This window comes from Mus caroli, chromosome 7 (assembly GCF_900094665.2).
Source record: "Mus caroli chromosome 7, CAROLI_EIJ_v1.1, whole genome shotgun sequence".
NCBI classification, from domain to species: domain Eukaryota; kingdom Metazoa; phylum Chordata; class Mammalia; order Rodentia; family Muridae; genus Mus; species Mus caroli.
The window spans coordinates 103,875,764-103,889,653 of record NC_034576.1 but is presented as its reverse complement, the minus strand read 5'-3'; the positions used below and the strand labels follow the sequence as shown (position 1 = coordinate 103,889,653).

Sequence of the window (13,890 nt, the reverse complement as noted above, 5' to 3'; positions counted from 1 at the left end):
CTACATTAAAAATAAAATTGTATCTGAAAGAATAAAAAATCAAAGCCCACAATTGAGCCCATTTTGTTGGACATGAATCTCACCTGGGACAGCTGGAATGGGGTGGAATGGATCTCAGTAGCTGCAAGAGCTCTTGCAGAGACTGCTACTGTAGGAGGCTACTTCCACAAAGATGCATTCTGGGTGCTGCCTTGCTGGTACACTATCACTTTTGTTCTCTGTTTTGAGTAGACCAGTGCTGATGATGAATAGTAGTGGCTTAGTAGTCTTGTGTGTATGAATGTTTCGTTGAGCCTAAAAGATTCTCCTTCAGTATTATGCTTGAGATTCAATTTTCTGATCAGTAAAATGAAAATATTACCTACCTCACAGGGCTTTATGAAGACCAGAGATCAATCGAGCTCTCTCTGTCTCTCTCTGTCTCTCTCTGTCTCTGTCTCTCTGTCTCTCTCTCTGTGTGTGTGTGTGTGTGTGTGTGTGTGTGTGTGAGAGAGAGAGAGAGAGAGAGAGAGAGAGAGAGAGAGAAGACAAGGTCTCCAGGCAGCTCAACTCTTGAGTTTCCTGACTCCACTTCCCAAATGCACCAACATACACAGCTTCAAATTCTTAATTTTTGGACTCCCCCGCCCCATTTTGTAGTTATCTTTTCATTTTCTTCATAGCTGTAAATTTAGCAACACCTCTCCCCCTCATTTGAGTATGGTTCTGGTGATATTTAAGAGAACCCTGCCTATGGCCATATGGACTTACACTTTGCTCCCTAAGAGCTTTGGAGTTTTAGCATTGACCTTTAAGTCTCTAGTTCATTTTAAATTAATTTCTATACATGGCAGCAGTGGTTTAATAATTTTCTGTGCACGTGGATATTCAGCTGTGACCAGTACCACCTGCTCAAAGACATTCTGTCTTCCTCTGAATGGTTTTAGTATTTTGTCAAAAATCTACTAACCTCAACTACTCTTTTGCACTTCTCTTTTAAAATCATATTTATATTTTTTATTTTTCATATTAACTTCTACGTTATCATGTGACTAGCGACTTGTCAGATATTCAGAAGTGGTAGTTGAGGCAGAAACTGTTCTTCCTTCCCTCCTGGGTATATGATAAGACTGCAATTCCTAGACTCCTCTGCTATTGCTAGGTATAGCCATGTCACTAAGCTTTCTTTTTATAACTTGAGTGGAGTAATTAATGCATGCGACTTTGTAGACTAGATCTCAGGAAAATAGGTGTGTCTTCTCCATGATCTCATTCTCTTACTCACTGGCTATAATCCAAATAAGTCAGTCCTTAATGTTGGTCAGGCCAATGATGAGAGTTAAACAATGGAGCTGTCCTGGTACCTGGATCCTTGGATAACTTCAGAAAGTAGAACCTATTTATTAACCCTAAACTACTGTATGAGAAGTATCATCTTGTAGGAACCATCATAATGTGGAGTCTCTCTAGTTTAGTCATTTAGTTTTTATCCCAACTAATATAAACTTAGTATGTTTCAGTAGAATACTGCTGAACAGAAAACTAACAGAAGTGGTATCTGCTGAGTGGTAGTGTAGAAAGCAGCAAGGAGATGAGCTGCAAGACTGGGAAGCAGGCCAGGATTATAAACCTTGTGTTTTAGGGCAGCATCTCTAACCCTCCTGTCTGCTAGGACCCTCACCTAGATCTAAAGCATAAGACTTAATGTAAAGCATTTAGCTCAATCATCACCAATTGTTACTGTCATGCATTTTTACAAATTGAGATTGTTGTGGCTAAGAGATGGCTCAAAGATTGAGTGCTTGCTGCTCTTGCAGAGGACCAGAGTTAGGTTCCCAGCACCTCCATCAGGCAGGCAATTCACAAGTCTTGTGACTCTAATTCCCAGAGGATCTGATTCCCTCTAGCCTTCATGGGCACCTACATGTACACGGTGTACATAAATCCATATAGGTGTGTGTGTGTGTGTGTACTTGAGGGAGGGTGTGTTAAAATTTGGAATTGTTAAATCTATTACTATTTTTCCATGTAGTACTTGTCTTTGTTTTAAAATCACACCCTAACATTCACTAAGCTTGGATAAATATTCACTCATAGTTTTGTCTATCTTTCACAAATATACTATCAAATATAGGCTGGTATGCTGTAAAAAGCCATTTTATTTTTTACATTTTTTATTGGTTATTTTGTGTATTGACATTTCAAATGTTATCCTCCTTCTCAGTTTCTCCACCACAAACCCCTTATCCTCTCCCCCTCCCCCTGCCTCTATGAGGGAGCTCCTCCATCCACCCACCCACTCCTGCCTCATTGCCCTTGCATTCCCCTACCCTGGGTCATTGAGCCTCCACTGGACAAAGGGGCTTCCTTCCCAGTGATGCCCGATAAGGCAGTCCTCTTCTACATATCCAGCTGGAGCCATGGGTCCCCAGTGTGTACTCTTTGGTTAAAAAGCACATTTTAAGAGCCTAAATATTCTATCTTTCATAATCTTTCACTTTTCCACTGACTTGAAGTCTATTTTTCAGTCTTATAAGTTCTAAATATCTAGCTGCAATTAATCATGGCTTAAGAGGAAATGAGGCAAAGCCAGTATAGCAGATAAAATTCCCTTTTCGGTGCAGCTGCTGGAAAAAAAAAAATCCTAGCTGACAAAAATCACACACACACAAAAACCCCATATGCTTCCTTTACTTAAAAAACAACCTTCTGAATTTACACTCTCAACAGGTACAGTTTAGGGTAAGAACAACAACAAAAAACTCCCCAGTTTCCTGGTACATTTGCATATTTTACCAAAGGCTAGGAGGAGGAAGAGCACCAAAAGTATCCTCTGGAAACTCCCCATGAACCACAACTGTATTGGTCCTGCTTGGTCACTCAGACAAAGCAAACACTCTCTATTTTAGTACGAGAAAGATAAATAAGGTCTCTAAGGGGAAAGCTAATATTAGTTTTCACTGGCTCAGAGTAGAAACTATTGTAATCTTGTTCTCTTTTTCTTAAGATTTATTTATGTTATTTTATATGTATGAGTGTTTTGCTCTCATGTATGTCTATGCACCATGCATATGCCTGGTGCCTGTGGAGATCAGAAGGAGGTGTCAGATCCTCTGTGAGTTACAGATGGTTGTGAGGTACCATGTGGGTGTTGGGAATTGAACCCGGGTTCTCTGTAAGAACAAAGCTCTTACCTGCTCATCTACTTCTGTAGCCCTCTTTTCTTCCTTTCTTATACCTTCAGCTTTACTCTGAAGTGATAAATTAACTAAGAAATGTAAGAAGTTACTTCTGAGACACTGAGTTTCATTAGGAAGATGATGAAAGGTAAAAAGAAAAATGTATATCTGAAGAACCCCTCTACTGCAATTTATGCACAGGGTATTTCTAGCCACAGTTCTGCAGATGGGTAAAGAAGATCTCACCAGTTTACAAGCAGAGTGAAATGATCAGTGTACTTAGGAGGGCTTCTGTAGCAAAACAATGCATACATACATAGTTATTTCAATTCTGAATTTTGAAACAAGGTCTCATACGGTAACACATGCTGGCCTTGAAACCATAGTGATTCTTGTCTTAGTCACCCTGAACTTCCATGTGCTTATATTGCAAGGTTGAACTGCTACACCTGGCATGACTTCTTCCTATGGTCAAGAGTTCACCTTCTCTAAAGCCTTAGATGTCTTGATGTAAACACAGCTACTCTTCTACTTGTTTTACATGAAATTTCAAAACTTGTGTTACTAAAAGTGGAGAGGGCAAGAGGAACTTATGTATTGGTGTCTCAATAGAAGTTGAAACAAAGAAGGCACTAGATAGTAAGAAAATTAATGTGCTAGAAGACACAAGATAGTTCTCGGTCAGAAAGGATATTAGGAAGGAAATTCTTTGAGACATGATGCAGAGAAGACCTAACATGCCCAGAAACTAGGGCAGCAAGCAAACCCCAGTCTTAGTGTTCCACATACTTCTCAATTCCATTAATAACTTGTGTTAAGATCTCTAATCTCAAACTCAATTTTATTTTAAGACAGGGCCTCTCTATTTAACCCTTGGCTGTCCTAGAACTCACTATATTGGCCAGGCTAGCCGGGGACTCATAGAAATCAGCCTGCCTCTGCCTTCCACTATAGAGTGCTGGGACTAAAGCTGCACAACACCATGCCCAGCTCAAATTAAATGTTTAAAGCATCTGAACTTGGAAAGCAAACCCCTCTCAATAACATCAGCTTTGAGCTTATGTGATACTAAATCTTGTAACTGAGTAAAACGTCTCATTTGAAAGATAATATGCTATAATAACAAAGCCAGCATGGTACTGGCACAAAACAGACATAAAGCAATGGAACAGAATGGAGGACCCAGAAATAAACCCACACATTAATAAGCACCCATCTTAGACAAATCATTATAAATACTCATTGGAAATGAAGGAATTTAATAAACGGTCCTTTGAAAACTAGGTGTCCACATATAAGATCGAAACTAGATCCTTAATCTGACCAAAAATCAATTCAAAATGGAGCCAAATATGGAACCAGACTAAAAAGCTGAATGAATAAAAAGATCGTATAAAAATGAATGCTTGCATGAACAATGGGAGTTTACTAAGATGTAAAGAAGAATGTAATGATGACTTTTGCATGAAAATGGATGGAACCAGAGACTATGCTAAGTAAAATAAACCAGACGCAGAATAACAAACACTGCATTTTTCATCTGTAGGATCTAGATTAAAGTTACATGGGCACAACATGCACCCCTGACCACACACACATGACATAAATGTAGAAAGAGAATCATAAAAGAAGAGGAAAGGATCTAAACTGGAAGAGGTTGGTGAAGGGCAAATAACTAAGTATAAGAGTGAGTGTGAGTTTGAGTGTGTGAAAATGTCACTGTGAAAATCATCATGCCATATACTATAAGAATAAAATAATGCTACCATATCACCAAATAAATTTCATCCAAATTAACTTATTAAACTTGAAACAAAAATATGTCTCATTTAAAATTTTAACTAAACATAAAATTCACTTATTATATCTGGTCCTTAAGTGAAACCTAATTGCCATTCCCCCCCCCTTTTTTTTAAAGTACGACTCTCAGTACTATAGCATCCATTTTGTAGGCTACTCAAAAGTTCTTTCAGCCTTGATAAAGTGGTAGATATGGAGGATATGGTTGGTGGTAGATATGGAGGATCGGCACAGAGTACGCAATAATGAAGAAACTTGAGGGGTTGAAATATACTCTGATAAAATGCAGATAGAAAAAGCTTTGGTAAGATTTCTGAAGCTGCAGAAGGCTAACCAGAAATCTGAGAATGAATGAACTGACAGGGCAGGACATCCATATCTGTCATTCATCATTCTTGTCCACCTCTGATTTAAAGTACTTTTGAGTTGGTTTCACCATGGAATAAGCAGACACATGGTGACCTGGGAATGGGAAGACACCATGCCTGTGAATTGTGCCTTACTCACACCTAATGCTTTCCATCATAAATACTACAATGTCAGAGACTGGACTTTCATGTGCATTTTTAAAATATGATCTTTGTCTTTCCTTTTTTGTTTTTGTTGCTTACTCTATAGGCCTAGTGAACGCAGGTGTTTCCAGCTAATTCTGTGGTCTTGACTGGGTGCTGTTTTAAATATAGGAAGTATGTGTAGTTGAGAAATAAACACTTCTGAGAAATGAATCAAGTGATTTGAAGGTAATAATTCCAGGTCTCTCTTTACTCAAACCTTTCCAAACAAGTTATTAAATCCAACACACTAAGTAAAACTCTCTAAATTACATAATTTTTGTTTATAGTTAATATGTCATAAGCAGTCAAGCATATTGTATAAGTATACAACTTAGGTAATAAATTATAAATGTTGGTTCAGTGTCAATCAAATCAGTTTATTGTGCGAAATGAAGAGTGTGTCATTTGTCCTTTTTTACTCTCTGTCTCCACTCCATTTGTAAGAGTGGTTTCCTCACTCCATGGGAAGAAGCTGTACCTCTGACAAGAACAGTTCACTACTAATGTTCCCAAACCTCTACAACTCCACTTACATAACGAATGAGGTCTTCAACTTTATTCTGGCAATTCTTCCAACTGAAGGTAGCAATAAGGTTATTTATTTGGTAGATGGTAGATGTTCTCAAGGTGGGATTCAAGGGAGCACAGGAAAGATATTGAAGGCTCTTTTAAGGCACCCTTGAGGTCACAATTGTTTTTCTAGAAGCACTAAGACATTATTAGCCTTTCTACTTTTTTTTTTTTTTTTTTCCTTCAAGACAGGGTTTCTCTATATAGCCCTGGCTGTCCTGGAATTCACTTCGTAGACCAGGCTGTCCTTGAACTCAGAAATCCACCTGCCTCTGCCTCCCAAGTGCTGGGATTAAAGGTGTACGCCACCACTGCCCAGTGCCTTTCTACTCTTATTCCCTCCAGAAGCATGTAGAGTTCTCAGAGGATGGATAATATGGATGATTCAATGCCTCTGATAGTTAGAGAAATCGGTTCTTGGACATTCTGCTGTCTCAAAGTTTCTCAGTTTGAATTTCTAACATAGTAATTACAGCCCACATCAACAAAAGCTTAAGTTTCAATAAATTTTAAGAACAAAAAGCAATTCTAGAACAATCAAGAAAAAGGTTGAGAACCACTGGTATAAGCTGTGGAGAGTCACTATAGTGGCTCACATCTTTAATCCCTGCACTTCAAAGGCACAGGTAGAGGGATTTCTTAGTTTGAAGTCACCCTGGTCTAGAGTGAGTTCCATGACAGCCAGGGCCATGCAGAGAGAAACCCTGTCTTGAAAAACAAAACAAAACAAGTTTTTATTCTACTATTGCCAACTAATAACATACACTCATCAATTCTTGCCTTTGAATTGACTCTTCCTTCATTTAAAGTTGTTACCATTAGCTGTATGGTGGTGGTGCATGCCTTCTAATCCCGGTACTCATGAGGAAGAAGCAGGTAAATCTCTGAGTTTGAAGTTAGCCTGGTCTACAGAGTGAGTTCCAGGACAGCCAGGGCTACACAGAGAAACCCGGTCTTGAAAAACCAGAAAAATAAAAAATAATAAATAAATAAATAAATAAATAAATAAATAAATAAATAAATAAATAAAACGGAGACAAACTACAGCATGAAGGGACCTCTGTCTCTCTTTTATGAGGTAGTAAGAGGATTAAACACAGAGCCTCAAGCATGCGAGGCAAGCATTTGACTACTGTGTGTGTGTGTATAAAATTTTTCACTTATATGAGCTCATTAGAATAGTCAAATTTATCCAGACAAAAAAATAACAGGCAAGAATTAGTGAAAGAAGAGTTAGAAGTTACTGACCAGTGGCTAGAGTTTAGGTTAGGGAAAAAGTCCTGGGGTTAGATGGTTCTAATAGTTTCATAATAATGAACACAATCTGAACGGGCTTAAACAAGAAGTTTTATGTTATGTATATTTTACTACAATTTTTTAAAAGTTAGTTTTCTTGATTTCATAAACACCTACTATTAACATGTTCATTCAGTAGTTGTATTTACCATTATACTGAGCATCCTAACCAGTGCAATAAAACAAGAAAAAAATATAAGTTAGAAAAAAATTCTTTATTTAATATAAAATTATTTTTATTTAATTCAACATGATCATTGAAAACTGTAGCCCACACAAGAGTTACTAAACAAATAAACACCATTAGAAAGTCAACAGAAAAAGAAAAGAAAGAATACAAGATATAAGATCATATGGCTGACTACATTTGTCAAAAATGGCCACAGCCACATTTCTGTTTATATATGTACTTCACTAGCACCACCAGACTCCATTAAAGTAAAATTTGTTCCTTTAACACTACTGGATACTGGGCCAAATTTTGGAACTGCTTCAATAAGAGCAATGTATCAGAGAGACTGCATAAACTTTGAGATTCTCATAAAATGTGATCTTGGCTTTGCCTGATATCTGCTTCTATTCTCTCTCCCCCTACAATTTGTCCCTGAAAACCAACCATAATATTGTAAGAAATCCTAAGAGACAAAAGGAAGCCATGAGCAGAGGCTCTACTTGACAGCCATGGAAATCTTAGCCCTAAGGCAGCACCAACCACCAAGTTTGTATGTAAGCAAGCCCCCAGATTCAGCTGTTATCCTTTGAACCCACACTGATATGGGGGTGGTGCAGAGATAAGTTCTACCTATTGAATTCTAACCAAAGTGCAGATGTGACAGCAAAATAGATGGTGTTACTGTTTCAGGCCACTAAGCTGCAGTGATTTGTTACAGTCACAGAGCAGCATGGTAACTAGGACAGATCAATAACTAAAAAAATTAATTTTATTCCAAACATTAGCAAAATATATTGAAAGAAAAGACTAAAACCTAACAGCTGTTATAACAATGAATGATATAACTTGGGAATAAACTTAACAAAATATGTGCAAGATCGCCAATACAGGTATCATGAAATGATTGAGTGCCTGTGAGCATAGATGAGGCTGAAGAATGTGATGTTAGAGCAGAGAAGACAGAGTGCTTTCTTTAGTCAGAGACACACAACAGGAACTCATACATGGAATCTATACTGCTGGTTTATTAATGAGGTAGTCTATATAAAGGATATAACAGCAAACTCTAACAGATGAGAATTACCCAGCCACCAAGAAAATAAGAAATCAACCCAATCATGGGAGAGTAGGACTCAGTCAATATGAAGGGCCTTGGAAACAGATTATTTCCTAGAATATCCAGATAACAGAGCTCAGACAACACCTTAATTCTTGTGAGGCCAGAGGCATAAAACCCAGCTAAGTCCACCTGGACTTCTGACTTATGAAACTATGAAATGATAATGATGAATGTAAAAATGTACTACATTCTAATAGGAACCAAATAAATTAACAAAGGAAGACAAAAATAATCTATTAGCTGTGATTATGATAGTTATGTAGTAATACACAGCTGCTAAACCAAGGCCCCTGTATATTAAAAATAGATTCATTTTTGGTATGTTACCTGTACACTTAAAAACTGATCTGAAAAAGAACTGATTTCTTTAAAGTTCACTCCTAATGGCTTGCTTTTCTGTCTTGGGTTTGGGAAGTTGGTGATCAAATCCCAGCCTGGTAGCTTCCAGACTAGCACTATCCCTACACTCCTACCACTCTACATACTACTCTTACAGTTTTATGCATTCTCTGCTCTGTGCCTCTTATTCAGACTCCTGGAGGATAGGGAACAGATTACATGTTCTGATTTGCACTTTAAGTTCTATTTACAAAGTAATCTGGTGGTAGAAACACTTCCCTTTAGTACTTTCAGGAGGCATGGGTAGGCAAATCTTTTGTGAGTTACAGGCCAACAGTCTACATAGCAAGTTCCAGGCCACCCAGGACTATATGTGAGATTCTGTTTCAAACAAGATAGATAGACTGCCATACCCGGGGACCCATCCCATAATCAGCCTACAAACACTGACACCATTGCATACACTAGCAAGATTTTGCTGAAAGGACCCTGATATATAGCTGTCTCTTGTGAGACTATGCCCGGGCCTAGCAAACACAGAAGTGGATGCTCACAGTCAGCTATTGGATGGATCACAGGGCCCCCATTGGAGGAGCTGGAGGAAGTACCCAGGGAGCTGGGGGGATCTGCAACCCTATAGGTGGAACAACAATATGAACTAACCAGTACCCCCCCCCCCCAGAGCTCCTGTCTCTAGCTGCATATGTATCAGAAGATGGCCTGGTCGGCCATCAGCGGAAAGAGAGGCTTATTGGTCGTGCAGACCTTATATGCCTCAGTACAGGGGAACGCCAGGGCCAAGAGGTGGGAGTGGGTGGGTGGGGGAGTGGATGTGGGAGGGTGTGGGGGACTTATGGGATAGCATTGGAAATGTAAATGAAATAAATACCTAATAATAATAATAAAAAACAAGATAGATAGATAGATAGATAGACAGATAGACAGACAGAGCCATCAAAGACCATATTGTGCTGTCAGAATAGTAAAATAGACAAGAAGGAGATATTCTGGAGGAATCACATAGGATTCCATTGTACTAGCAGTATTTCATTTTTGAAGCCATTAAACCATGTGTATTACTCTTTGAGATCATTCCTAGAGTTAGAATATTACATCATATTTTAAAAGTTCTATATCAAAGCTTGAAAACTAAGGACTATGTGCCAAATTCAATCCAACATTTATTTCTGGCAATAAAATTTTTTGTGTACCACTGTAACAGTCATCTGTTTGTGATTTGTCAATGGTTAAACCATAACAAGGAAGCCATTTTATTATAAGGTCTAACTAAAACTCTAGAATACAAAAAAGACATAGTGAACTAATAAGTAACTGAATATAATCATGGATGTGGTTGTAGAAAAATGGTCAGCAAGGTTGATGACTGTCCTAGTTAGCTTCAGCTGTCAACCTGACACAGCCTGGAGTCATCTAAAGGAGCCTCAATTGAGAGATTGTCTACATTGGACTAGTCTGTGCAGGGAGTCAGACACCCAGGCAGCAAGTGCTCCTCCCATGGGTTCTACTTTGAGTTTCTGCCCTATTTTCCTCAATGATGACCTGGAAATATAAGCCTAATAAATCCTTTCTTCCTCAGGTTGATTTTGGTTATGTTTTAACACGGCAAGAGAATCAAACCAGAGCAACAAAGACAGATCCAGTGGCAATGGGAAGAAACTAACAGAACATTAAGATGGCGGACAAGCACTATGTCTACACTTCCCAGCACAGTAGCCACATGTGGCTTCTGAGTGCTTGAAACGTGGCTATGGTGACTGAAAAGCATATTCACATTTGTTTCTAATCAACTGTCCCATTCACCTAAGGACTATCAATCTGAGGATATAGTGTTAGAGCTTTACAATCTACATTAGCAATACCTGTCAAATGAAATCTAAAATGGATTGTTGAAGGGAATTATGGGACTTGCTTCCACTTTGGGAAATTTTGACCAAAGAGAAAGAAACATGTGGAAAAGGACAAGGGCAAGACTGCAGATTTGAGAATAATAAAAAGTAAGAAACTGGGCACAATAATTCATCTTTCAAGAAAGAGGATGTAAGGCAGGAGAGGCAGAGAGCCAGGTTGAGATCTGGAGGGTTTCATGCTAAGTCATCAGTGAACAAACATGATTTTCATGCTAATTCATGAAGCTAACTAACATAAGTAGACAACAGCTACAGCACAGACATCAGGACTATAACTAAAATAAGTGAGAAAGACTTCTGGGTTGATGGTGAACAAGAAAAGGGAGGGAACACCAATGCTTTCCCTCTTCATTTGACAAACAATAGCAGCAAAACAGTATGCAGCAGGATGTGGTAGTGCAGACCTATAATCCCAGCTCTTGGGAGAAGGAATCAATGCGTGACTTATTTACATACTGGTTTGTACCACATGAGAACTTGCCTCACAGAATAAAAAGTTGGGGCTGAAGAGATGGCTCAGTGGTTAAGAGCACTGACTGCTCTTCCAGAGGTCCTGAGTTTAATTCCCAGCAACCACATGGTGGCTCACAACCATCTGTAATGGGATCCAATGCCTTCTTCTGGTGTGTCTGAAGACAGCTACAGTGTACTCATATAAATAAAATAAATAAATCTTTTTTTAAAAAGTTGCTTATCTTTTATTCTTTTGCCCAATTACCAACCAGGACACATCTATTTAACTTTTACTGGAGATCAACATATTTTAAAAATAAAACTTCAAGATTATTAAACTTTTAAAGTCTTCTACTAGGTCAATATTTGTTATACTTTCTACTCTGATCCACTTCCTCTTCACCCAAACCACAAAGAAAATACTCCTCAAGCTTCTAAAAAGAAAAAAAAAAGAGTATGTATATTGCATAAGAACATGCTATAAAAAGGAACACAAAAGGGGGCAAGCTGCCTCACCTCTCAGCCAACTGAGCTGCTTTCTGTAGATAAGATGAGATCAGTGATCTAATTTCCAGAGTCTATCAATAGGGTTTTTTTTAGTTTAATTAAAGTTAAAAACAAACAAACCAAGCAAGCAAGCAAGCACCCGCCCACCCTGCTCAATGTTCCACAGATCCAGAGTGAGATGTGCAGAAGCTGTTCTCATCAGTACTGGCATAAGGAATAAAACTATTCCCCAAGAACACATCTAAATAGTTACATATCAACATGACCTTATTCTACAGAGTAATTAACATGGGATGTTTGATCATTTTAGTTTACAGTTTGCTCAGAAACCAGGACATTCACAGCACGCTACTGTTTATAATAGTAATACTATTTATTATAGTAACTCTTACTATTAAGGAGATTCTAAAGCACGGGGGAAAAAAACACAGAAGGTTACTAGACAATAATACCTGCTATGATATCAGAGACTTGGATTTACTTCTTTGCTATATATTAACCACACCTCACTGAACCTTTTATATATGATCAATTAAACAAGCACTTTAGTATTAGGAAAAATATTAGAAAGTAAATTTCAATATTAGGAAAAAATATTAGAAAGTAAAGCATTTAAAAAGACTTTTTACTGATTCTTTGTGAATTTTACATCATGCATCCCACAATCCCATTCATCCCCTCCCCCCCCGCCCCCCGCAACTTCCACCAAAAAAAGTCAAAGGTAAAAATAGGGGGAAAAAGTCTTTCCATGGAAGCTGTGGTATGTCATGTGTCACACAGTATATTCTTTGTCCAAACAGCTTTATTTGCAAATGATTATTGCAATAAGTCTTTGGTCTGGATTGAAAAAACTAATTTCTACTACATTATCAATACTGGATCCTCACTAGAACTCCTCTCAGTTACCCTGTTGTTGCCCTGTCATGGAAGTCCTGCAGCTTTGGATCTGCAGAACCAGCCCTTCATGCACTCCAGCAGTTCATAGATGAGATGGATATTGGAGTAGGCCAACTCAGAGCCCAGGATCAGCTTAATCCACTCTCCTGCACCTGTGCCACCAGGGCCAGCTCCTGAGTGTGGTGACCTGCGAAAGTCAGGTCCAGCTCAGAACAGTGCTCAGACCACAACATGACCTTAAGCAGCACCTCAGACCAGGGACATTTGTACTGCCTTTGGTGGTAACATGGGCCTCAGACATCAACACAGTCAGTCTCTTTTTGCATCAGGATCACATACCCAGACATGGCCCGCAGTGGCAACATGGGCCCAGATGTCATCATGGCCTCAGGTGGCAGCACAGGCCACTCAGATCATTATGTTCCCTGGCAGCAACACAGGTGTCAGACATTCACGTGATCTCAGATGGCAGCCCAGACCACTGACATCTGCATGGCCTTGGGTGGTAATTCAGACCATGGACATCAACATAGACCCCAGCTGCAACAGGACCACAGAGCCAGACACAGCCCTCAGTGGCAGCCTGGGCCAGGATGTCACCATGGCCTCAGGTGGCAGCCGTTCAGATCAGTGTTATCCTCCATCCCCTGCATTACAACCATGGACATCAACATGGTCTCAGGCAGCAGCCCAGACCACTGACATCCAGACGGCCACATAGAACACAGATATTAGCACAGGCTGTGGCTATCGTAGGGGCGTGGATACAAACATGGCAGCAGCCTGGCTGGACCTCTCCATGGCTTCACTCCTTATATCTGCCTGCTCTTCACCACCATCTATCCTCAGTTCCACCTCTCTCCATAGTGCACACAATGCTCAGCTTTGCTCTTCCTTCCATCTCTCCACTGGGTACTCCCTATCTCCCACTTCCCTGTCACATATCTGCTCATTGTAGTGGCACCCACTGATTAAGATCTTTTTTTAAAAAAGACATTGTTCAGCCGGGCGTGGTGGCGCACGCCTTTAATCCCAGCACTCGGGAGGCAGAGGCAGGCGGATTTCTGAGTTCGAGGCCAGCCTGGTCTACAAAGTG

The 13,890-nt window shown here is 39.4% G+C and overlaps 1 protein-coding gene across 2 annotated transcripts in view; it reads right to left on the bottom strand.

Annotated features, from left to right (window-relative positions):
* The window catches only part of Fchsd2 (FCH and double SH3 domains 2), a 169,756-nt gene that overhangs the window by 68,824 nt on the left and 87,042 nt on the right, over positions 1-13,890 (bottom strand). The window lies entirely within an intron of this gene.